Genomic DNA, 8,933 nt, shown 5'->3' on the forward strand with positions numbered 1-8,933 from the left:
TAATTTTTAGCGATACATGACTAATATTTCTCCACCAGGACCTTCCATTTATTTACTCCTACATTTATTCCCCTTCTTTCACTCGTGTGCCCGACATGAGTGGAAGAAATCGTTTCTCCTCCCAAGTCACTGAGCATGATGCTTTTTCCACCATATCGTTCCCCATCATCTACACTTTTATGACATGTTACTTCTTTTGCCGGTTGTACCCGTCCAAGCTATAAATATCACCCATAAACCCTTCGTTTCTTTTTTCATCCTTCATTCAAGAACAGACATTCTTTGCAACTCCGCTTTTATCATTTTCCTTTACCTATCATCTTTTTGTTCGGTTTTTGCCCTTCTCTTTTTCTAAGACTCTTGTATCTTGCCCTGATTTTGCTGTTGCTTCTTTGTTGTTGCTGTTGTTGCGGTCTATGCTTCTCATTTTCTTCTTTTAATCTCCTGTTTTCTGATTCACGTTTCTCCTTTAATCTTTAGTGGCTTCTTCAACTCCTTCCATAACGGAAAAAAGGTGTTTGAGTTATACTTTTTCTGATGAGGATGGTGTTTCTTTGGATTCATTGTTTATTGTTGACAGTCCCTCCTACCACAATCAACGTGCTCTTGATTCTATCTTTCCTGACGATTCTCCTTCGTTTTCATGCAGGAATGACAAGAAAACCACTAAGAACTTAACTAATAAACAATTCATCAACCAACTGAAAGAAGATTACAACCTCCATAATTATGATGTACAACTCTTATCGGGCCAGAGAGGTACTCTGAAGAAGGAGGAAGTTGAAAAGTTTTCTCACTCGGCTAAGGCGACTATTATTACTGAGGGACAACTTGAGCTCGGGCTCCGTTTTTCATTGTATGAAAGTCGTCCTTTCATCTATGAATTATTGTCTCAAATTCGCCCCCTAGGGACTTAGCTCAGTGAAATGGTAATACCTATCGCCTTATGGAAGAGTGGGAGAAGCGAGGAAAGGGTGAGTTTTCTCCAACCCCTTGGCCGACCTATGATCCTTCTCAAGCAAGTGAATATATCTCCGCCAGCTTTGTCGGCGATTATCGAAGTGGCACTGCTACTGATGTGATTCTTAATTTGTTGTAGTAAATAGGATTCGAACTCTAAGACTTGTGAAGATTAAATTTAAAGGTTTAAATAAAATAATAAACAAAGGCGAGAGTTACTGGGACTAGGATTCCACCAAATATTCAAATTCATGCGATTCACCAATTTATTCTAAACCATTATAGCTCATTCAATAAGAATTTTGACTCTATTTCTTTGCCTAAGGTAGATTCTTAAAATATTAATTGTAAATCTTAAGCATGGCATATAAAAGAATTAATCCTAAGCATAAACCATCAAATGAAATGACAATTAATTAAGAAAAATCTTTTTCTAATTTTAATTTAATGCAAATAGTCATATAAATAATTAAATGAATTTAGCACATGACGAATTTTGGTTTCCTCCGTCGACCCAGTGTAGGACTTTAGCTCCACATGGTGAAAACACTCTCAAAATAATATTTCATTGCTCAAATGGTGTTTACAAAGAAGAGAAAAAAGAAAATCATTAAAACAGGGAATTGCAACGTTTATAAGCGTTTCAAACCCACTGTCACAAAGAATAACGGTAAACTGTCGCACTGGACAGTCTTATATCTTAAGCATAAACGACAGAGTTTAACGACTGTCTTTGCCTGTCTGTTCTCACTATTTTTTCTGCTGCTGCTGCTGATTTCTCTGCAGCAATTTTCTCCACTCTGTAGCCTCCTCAAAACACTCGATCTCCTCTTAGTGACTTCCGAACCCCTATTTATATTCCAGCAGTGCCAAAATCTCACGACAATAACCCCAAATCTTCTCACAGTAATTATAGTTATCTCGTTAATATTTTCTGTGTCTGCAGCTATAAATTTCGGGATTTTATTTCTTTCCACGAAACTTCATTTTATCTAGCATACTCCAGTACGTTTCTTACAAGTTTCAGAACCAGTCAACTCCTTCACAGCATACGCCAGTCTTCTAAAAATAACAGAAAATAACTCTAGCCATCTATTGAATGAAAACTCCACGTACCATTCCTTATTTATCGATTCTACACACCTTACCATACTCTGTTGATTGTGACAGCTACACAACTGGTCATAAAAATGATGTGATTTTTACTTTGGTGTAGTAAATAGGATTCGAACTCTAAGACTTGTGAAGATTAAATTTAAAAGTTTAAATAAAATAATTAACAAAGGCGAGAGTTATTGGGACTAGGATTCCACCAAATATTCAAATTCATGCGATTCACCTATTTATTCTAAACCATTATAGCTCATTCAATAAGAATTTTGACTCTATTTCTTTGCCTAAGGTAGATTCTTAAAATATTAATTGTAAATCTTAAGCATGGCATATCAAAAGAATTAATCCTAAGCATAAACCATCAAACGAAATGACAATTAATTAAGAAAAATATTTTTGTAATTTTAATTTAATGCAAATAGTCATATAAATAATTAAATGAATTTAGTACATGACGAATTTTGGTTTCCTCCGTCGACCCAGTGTAGGGGTTTAGCTCCACATGGTGAAAACACTCTCAAAATAATATTTCATTGCTCAAATGGTATTTACAAAGAAGAGAAAAAAGAAAATCAATTAAAACAGGGAATTGCAACGTTTATAAGCGTTTCAAACCCACTGTCACAAATAATAATGGGTAAACTGTCGCACTGGACAGTCTTATATCTTAAGCATAAACGACAGAGTTTAACGACTATCTTTGTCTGTCTGCTCTTCGTGTTCTTCACTATTTTTTCTGCTGCTGCTGCTGATTTCTATGCAGCAATTTTCTCCACTCTGTAGCCTCCCCCAAACACTCGATCTCCTCTTACTGACTTCCCAACCCCTATTTATATTGCAGCAGTGCCAAAATCTCACGACAATAATCCCAAATATTCTCACAGTAATGATAGTTATCTCGGTAATATTTTCCGTGTCTACAGCTGTAAATTTCGGGATTTTATTTCTTTCCACGCAACTTCATTTTATCTAGCACACTCCAGTACGTTTCTTACAAGTTTCAGAACCAGTCAACTCCTTCACAGCATACGCTAGTCTTCTAAAAATAACAGAAAATAACTCCAGCCATCTGTTGAATGAAAACTCCACGTACCATTCCTTATTTATCGATTCTACACAACTTACCATACTCTGTTGACTGTGACAGCTCGTTCTCAAACAAATACGGAAAGAAAATCTCACCAACTCTACTCTGGTTTAATGGAGAATATCTTCTCAGCACGTACTCCCTTGATTTCTTCTCCCCGACGATGGAGCCCAAATTTACCAGTTCTGGTGGACTTACCAGTTCTGTTCAGATGCAAAAGGCCCAATCCAATATATTATAGTGTTTTAATCTCCCTGGAAGTCGTCCAAAATCAAGACAGTAAAGTCGGGTTTTTAAGAAACACGCAAGTCCCTGATTTCTTCAATCTGAAACTCCGGCAAAATCTAATCCAATCCATTGATCATACCCTTCCTTTTGATCTTAATCAAGTCGTCACAAGTAATTTCAGCCGTTGAGTCTGCTTAAATCACCTCCAAAACAAAAACCCTAATATTTGCTAATGATGAATACTATTTCCCGCCAAAACAGGAAATTCAAACGAAGAGGAAGGTCTTCCCTTATCCAACAGTTGGGGTGTGAATATCATCTGGGTGCCCCTTAGTAATTGAGTTCCCCTTATCCAAAATTGGGGTTCGAATAGCATGTGTCCTCCGGGTACAAAAACCACTTTTCGAGCAACTTTCTCCATAAGAGCTTATTTCACAAAAACACCTACAAACAAGTTTATTAGTGATAAAATGAGTCCCAGCTAATGTATTTATGTATGAAAATGCGTCGCACTTTCTTTCTCATCAAATTCCCTCACACTTACATTTTACTAATCCTCGAGCAAAACAGAAAACTGACCCGCTACACAGCTGATCATAAAATAAGAGAAAGAGACCCGCTACACAGCTGGTCATACAATGAAAATTTGAAGAATGATGAAAAAGACCCGCTACACAACTGGTCATGACAAACACCAAACACAAGACCCGCTACACAGCTGGTCATAACATGCAAGAAAAGAAAAAGACCCGCAAGACAGCTGGTCATAACCCTAACAATCTTTTTTCATTTTTTTTTATTATGTTTTTCATATTTTTTTAGACGCTACACAGCAGGTCATAATATACCTCCAAACCAACAATAGACCCGCTCAACAGCTGATCATTTTTTTAGACCAACTACACAGCTGGTCATATAATGTAAGAAAAAAAAAGACCCGCTACACAGCTGGTCATGATTTGCAAGGAATTTCTTGAAAAAATAAAGTAAAAAGTTAACCTTTCCCCCACACTTAAATATTAAATTTTCCTCAATATAATTGAGTCATCCAACGCAAATATTAAGATGGGATATGCAAAAAGTAAACGACAAAAAAAAATACACCTACTGGAATATACAAAAAAGATCCCCATAAACTAACAACCTGAAAATTTGGGGATCAACCCAAAATACAACATTTACAAATGACAGATTCACACTTATGTTATCACGATGCAGAGACACTGAAACTATCAAAAATAGAGACTTACCTCCAAACCAAGTTTTTACAACACAAGGAAGTGTGTAAAGAACATAATATGGGGATAGTATTGGTACTAGGGAATTATCAATCGTCTCATGCACTGTATCAGGAATAGGCAAGTCTTTTGGGTATTTAGATGCAAAGTACTCCAATAAAATTTTAGAAGCACACAATTCTAACCCTAAATTAGGTAACTTTTGGAAGTCTAGGGGTCTAGAAACAACCTATAAGTTCGGTGAATTATCTTGTGAGATAGAATCATCTATGGAATTAGGCAAATCATCTACACAATCATCCACAAGATCATCTAAAAATTCTGTCTGGAACGGAGAGTTACTACAAGACTGATCATCATCATCATTAAATAATTTTTGGCATTCCAGAATTCTCAATCTTTGTTCCAAACTAGGTGGTGTGTATTTGTAATACTTCTCATATATCATTAGAGGAGATTCTTCACTTACCTCATATGGAGCAGAAACTCCATACCATTTCCTACGCTTATATTCAGCAAGCATCATCTCAGATGAGGTTTCCTGATAGTTTGACTTTCTAAGCTTATATTCCGCCAGCGTCATCGTAGATGACGTCTCCTCAGAAGAAGTCATCATTAACAAAAAGTCCCTGAAAAGAAATACAAAAAGAAACGCGTAAAAAGGAAAAAAAAACTAACTGTACAAAATAAAAATAAACCTAAAAATTAATCTAAAAACAAATCCCCGTCGGCGGCGCCAAAATGATGTGATTTTTCATTTGTTGTAGTAAATAGGATTCGAACTCTAAGACTTGTGAAGATTAAATTTAAAAGTTTAAATAAAATAATTAACAAAGGCGAGAGTTATTGGGACTAGGATTCCACCAAATATTCAAATTCATGCGATTCACCTATTTATTCTAAACCATTATAGCTCATTCAATAAGAATTTTGACTCTATTTCTTTGCCTAAGGTAGATTCTTACAATATTAATTGTAAATCTTAAGCATGGCATATCAAAAGAATTAATCCTAAGCATAAACCATCAAACGAAATGACAGTTAATTAAGAAAAATCTTTTTGTAATTTTAATTTAATGCAAATAGTCATATAAATAATTAAATGAATTTAGTACATGACGAATTTTGGTTTCCTCCGTCGACCCAGTGTAGGGGTTTAGCTCCACATGGTGAAAACACTCTCAAAATAATATTTCATTGCTCAAATGGTGTTTACAAAGAAGAGAAAAAAGAAAATCAATTAAAACAGGGAATTGCAACGTTTATAAGCGTTTCAAACCCACTGTCACAAAGAATAATGGGTAAACTGTCGCACCGGACAGTCTTATATCTTAAGCATAAACGACAGAGTTTAACGACTATCTTTGTCTGTCTATTCTTCGTGTTCTTCACTATTTTTTCTGTTGCTGCTGCTGATTTCTATGCAGCAATTTTCTCCACTCTGTAGCCTCCCCCAAACACTCGATCTCCTCTTACTGACTTCCCAACCCCTATTTATATTGCAGCAGTGCCAAAATATCACGACAATAATCCCAAATATTCTCACAGTAATGATAGTTATCTCGGTAATATTTTCCGTGTCTACAGCTGTAAATTTTGGGATTTTATTTCTTTCCACGCAACTTCATTTTATCTAGCACACTCCAGTACGTTTCTTACAAGTTTCAGAACCAGTCAACTCCTTCACAGCATACGCCAGTCTTCTAAAAATAACAGAAAATAACTCCAGCCATCTGTTGAATGAAAACTCCACGTACCATTCCTTATTTATCGATTCTACACAACTTACCATACTCTGTTGACTGTGACAACTCGTTCTCAAACAAATACGGAAAGAAAATCTCACTAACTCTGCTCGGGTTTAATGAAGAATATCTTCTCAGCACGTACTCCCTTAATTTCTTCTCTCCGACGATGTAGCCCAAATTTACCAGTTCTGGTGGACTTACCAGTCCTGTTCAGATGCAAAAGGCTCAATCCAATATATTATAGTGTTTTAATCTCCCTAGAAGTCGTCCATAATCAAGATAGTAAAGTCGGGTTTTTAAGAAACACGCAAGTCCCTGATTTCTTCAATCTGAAACTCCGGCCAAATCTAATCCAATCCATTAATCATACCCTGCCTGTTGATCTTAATCAAGTCGTCACAAGCAATTTCATCCGTTGAGTCTGTTTAAATCACCTCCAAAACACAAACCCTAATATCTGCTAGTGATGAACACTATTTCCCGCCAAAACAGGAAATTCAAACGAAGAGGAAGGTCAGCCCTTATCCAATAGTTGGGATGTGAATATCATCTGGGTTCACCTTAGTAATTGAGTTTCCCCTTATCCAAAATTGGGGTTCGAATAGCATGTGTCCTTCGGGGTACAAAAACCACTTTTCGAGCAACTTTCTCCATAAGAGCTTATTTCGCAAAAACACCCACAAACAAGTTTATTAGTGAAAAAATGAGTCCCAGCTAATGTATTTATGGGTGAAAATGCGTCGCACTTTCTTGCTCATCAGCTACTAATGGCGACCTTGCCGGTTTTGCTGCTAGCCCTCATCGCAACAAGGTTCCTACTCGTGGCTTTAAGAAGTTGATGATGGATAAGGATCCTGAAGGTGGTACGAATACTAAAAAACATGCCCGCCATACTTGTGATTCTGCCTGGGACCGGGTCCCTCTTGCTATTCGTGGCCCTATTTTGAGTGGAAAAATTCCACCTCCCTGTTTTCCTGCCGAGCCTTATCAGTTCTGGATGGTTAACGCCGATCAGGTGAGGTCATAATTTACTTTACTCGATTCGGGTTTATCATTTCTGCTTCATCGGGCGGTCGGGCGACTTAAAAAAGTTTTAATTGTTTCGTTTATTTGTAGCCCAAGTCGTAAGGTGGGAAACCTAAGGTTCCGGCTACTCGGAAGAGGGATAAAGGTCCTAGCATAAGAGTCGAGGAGGAGACAGGGAGGGTAACAAATATACTGCTCTACTCTCAGTATATGTATTTTCCCATATTTGTTGCTTTTAATGGATCTGACGATGACTCTTGTGCAAAAGTCTAAAGATGGTAAAGGAGATGTTGAAAGTACTTGGGCGAAAGATGGTGAGGATCCCGATGATCGGCTACCCTTATCTCATTTCTTGAAGAAGTTTCCCCAGAAGTCTTCTGACGTTTCATCTACCATTGTAGGTGGTAAGGTTGAAGGTAAAAGGAAATAGTCTTCCCCTGGGGAGAACGTGCCACTGCAATCGGCCGCACTGCCTACTGGTAAAGGAGTTATTATTTCCGACACCAATGTGGTTGTGTTAATGTATGATGATGATGAGGAGATCTTTGGCACGGACGGTGAGGCCGATAGCTCGGATTGGGAAGAGGAGCCGAAGGAAGCAGAAGATTCGTTCTCTGGGAAAAATTCTGGCACCAAAAACGAAGTGTTAGAGAACCCGCCAAAAGGTGTTCCTTCTCCGAGTTTGGGCGGTAATACTTTCTTTACTTTCTCGGGCCCGATCTGTGATTCCTGGGTGTTGATGGTGGTTTTTAGCTTAGGGTTAAAATCGTAAAACTGTACAACTGACACGACGTCACTATGACCATTATAACTATGACCTTTTTTTTATGTGTCATGTTCCACGGCAGAACCCTAAACATTGACCGACATCATCTATGCCAAACCCTAATTCTCATGCTACCGCGCCAAGGCATAACAACCATGCCAGCCGCACCACTGTGCCAATGGCAAACCATGCCAGCCACATCTCCGCGCCAAGGCATGCCAACCATGCCAGCTGCACCACTGTGCCAATGGAAAACCATGCCAGCCACATCTCCGCGCCAAGGCATGCCAACCACATGTCCGCGCCCAGGCATGCCAACCGCGCCCAAGGCATGCCAACCATACCATCCGCACCACCGTGCCAATGGCAAACCATGCCAGCCACGTCTACCGCGCCAAGGCATGCCAACCATGCTAGCCGCACGATGCGCCAATGGCATGCCAAACCCTTGGCCCACCATGCCAAGCCAACAGCACCTTGCCTTGGCCCCACCATGCCAAGTCGTCCGTACCAAACCCTTGGCCCCACTATGCCAAACCATCCGCGCCATTGGCCTTGGCCCCACCATGTCGGCCTTCCCTATGCGGCTACCAAAACGAAGGCATGCGACGATCAATGGCCACCCTTCCATCCTAGATGCCAATGCTAGAAGTCCAAGGTCGCCAAACAACGCATGGTAACCTTTGTCCCAAAACCCTAGTTTTAGCCACGCCAAAACGCGCCAAGGCATGCCATGCCAATGGCATGCCAACCACCTTGCTGCGCCA

The sequence above is a fragment of the Papaver somniferum genome, unplaced genomic scaffold (genome assembly GCF_003573695.1).
Source record: "Papaver somniferum cultivar HN1 unplaced genomic scaffold, ASM357369v1 unplaced-scaffold_19, whole genome shotgun sequence".
In the NCBI taxonomy this organism is placed as follows: domain Eukaryota; kingdom Viridiplantae; phylum Streptophyta; class Magnoliopsida; order Ranunculales; family Papaveraceae; genus Papaver; species Papaver somniferum.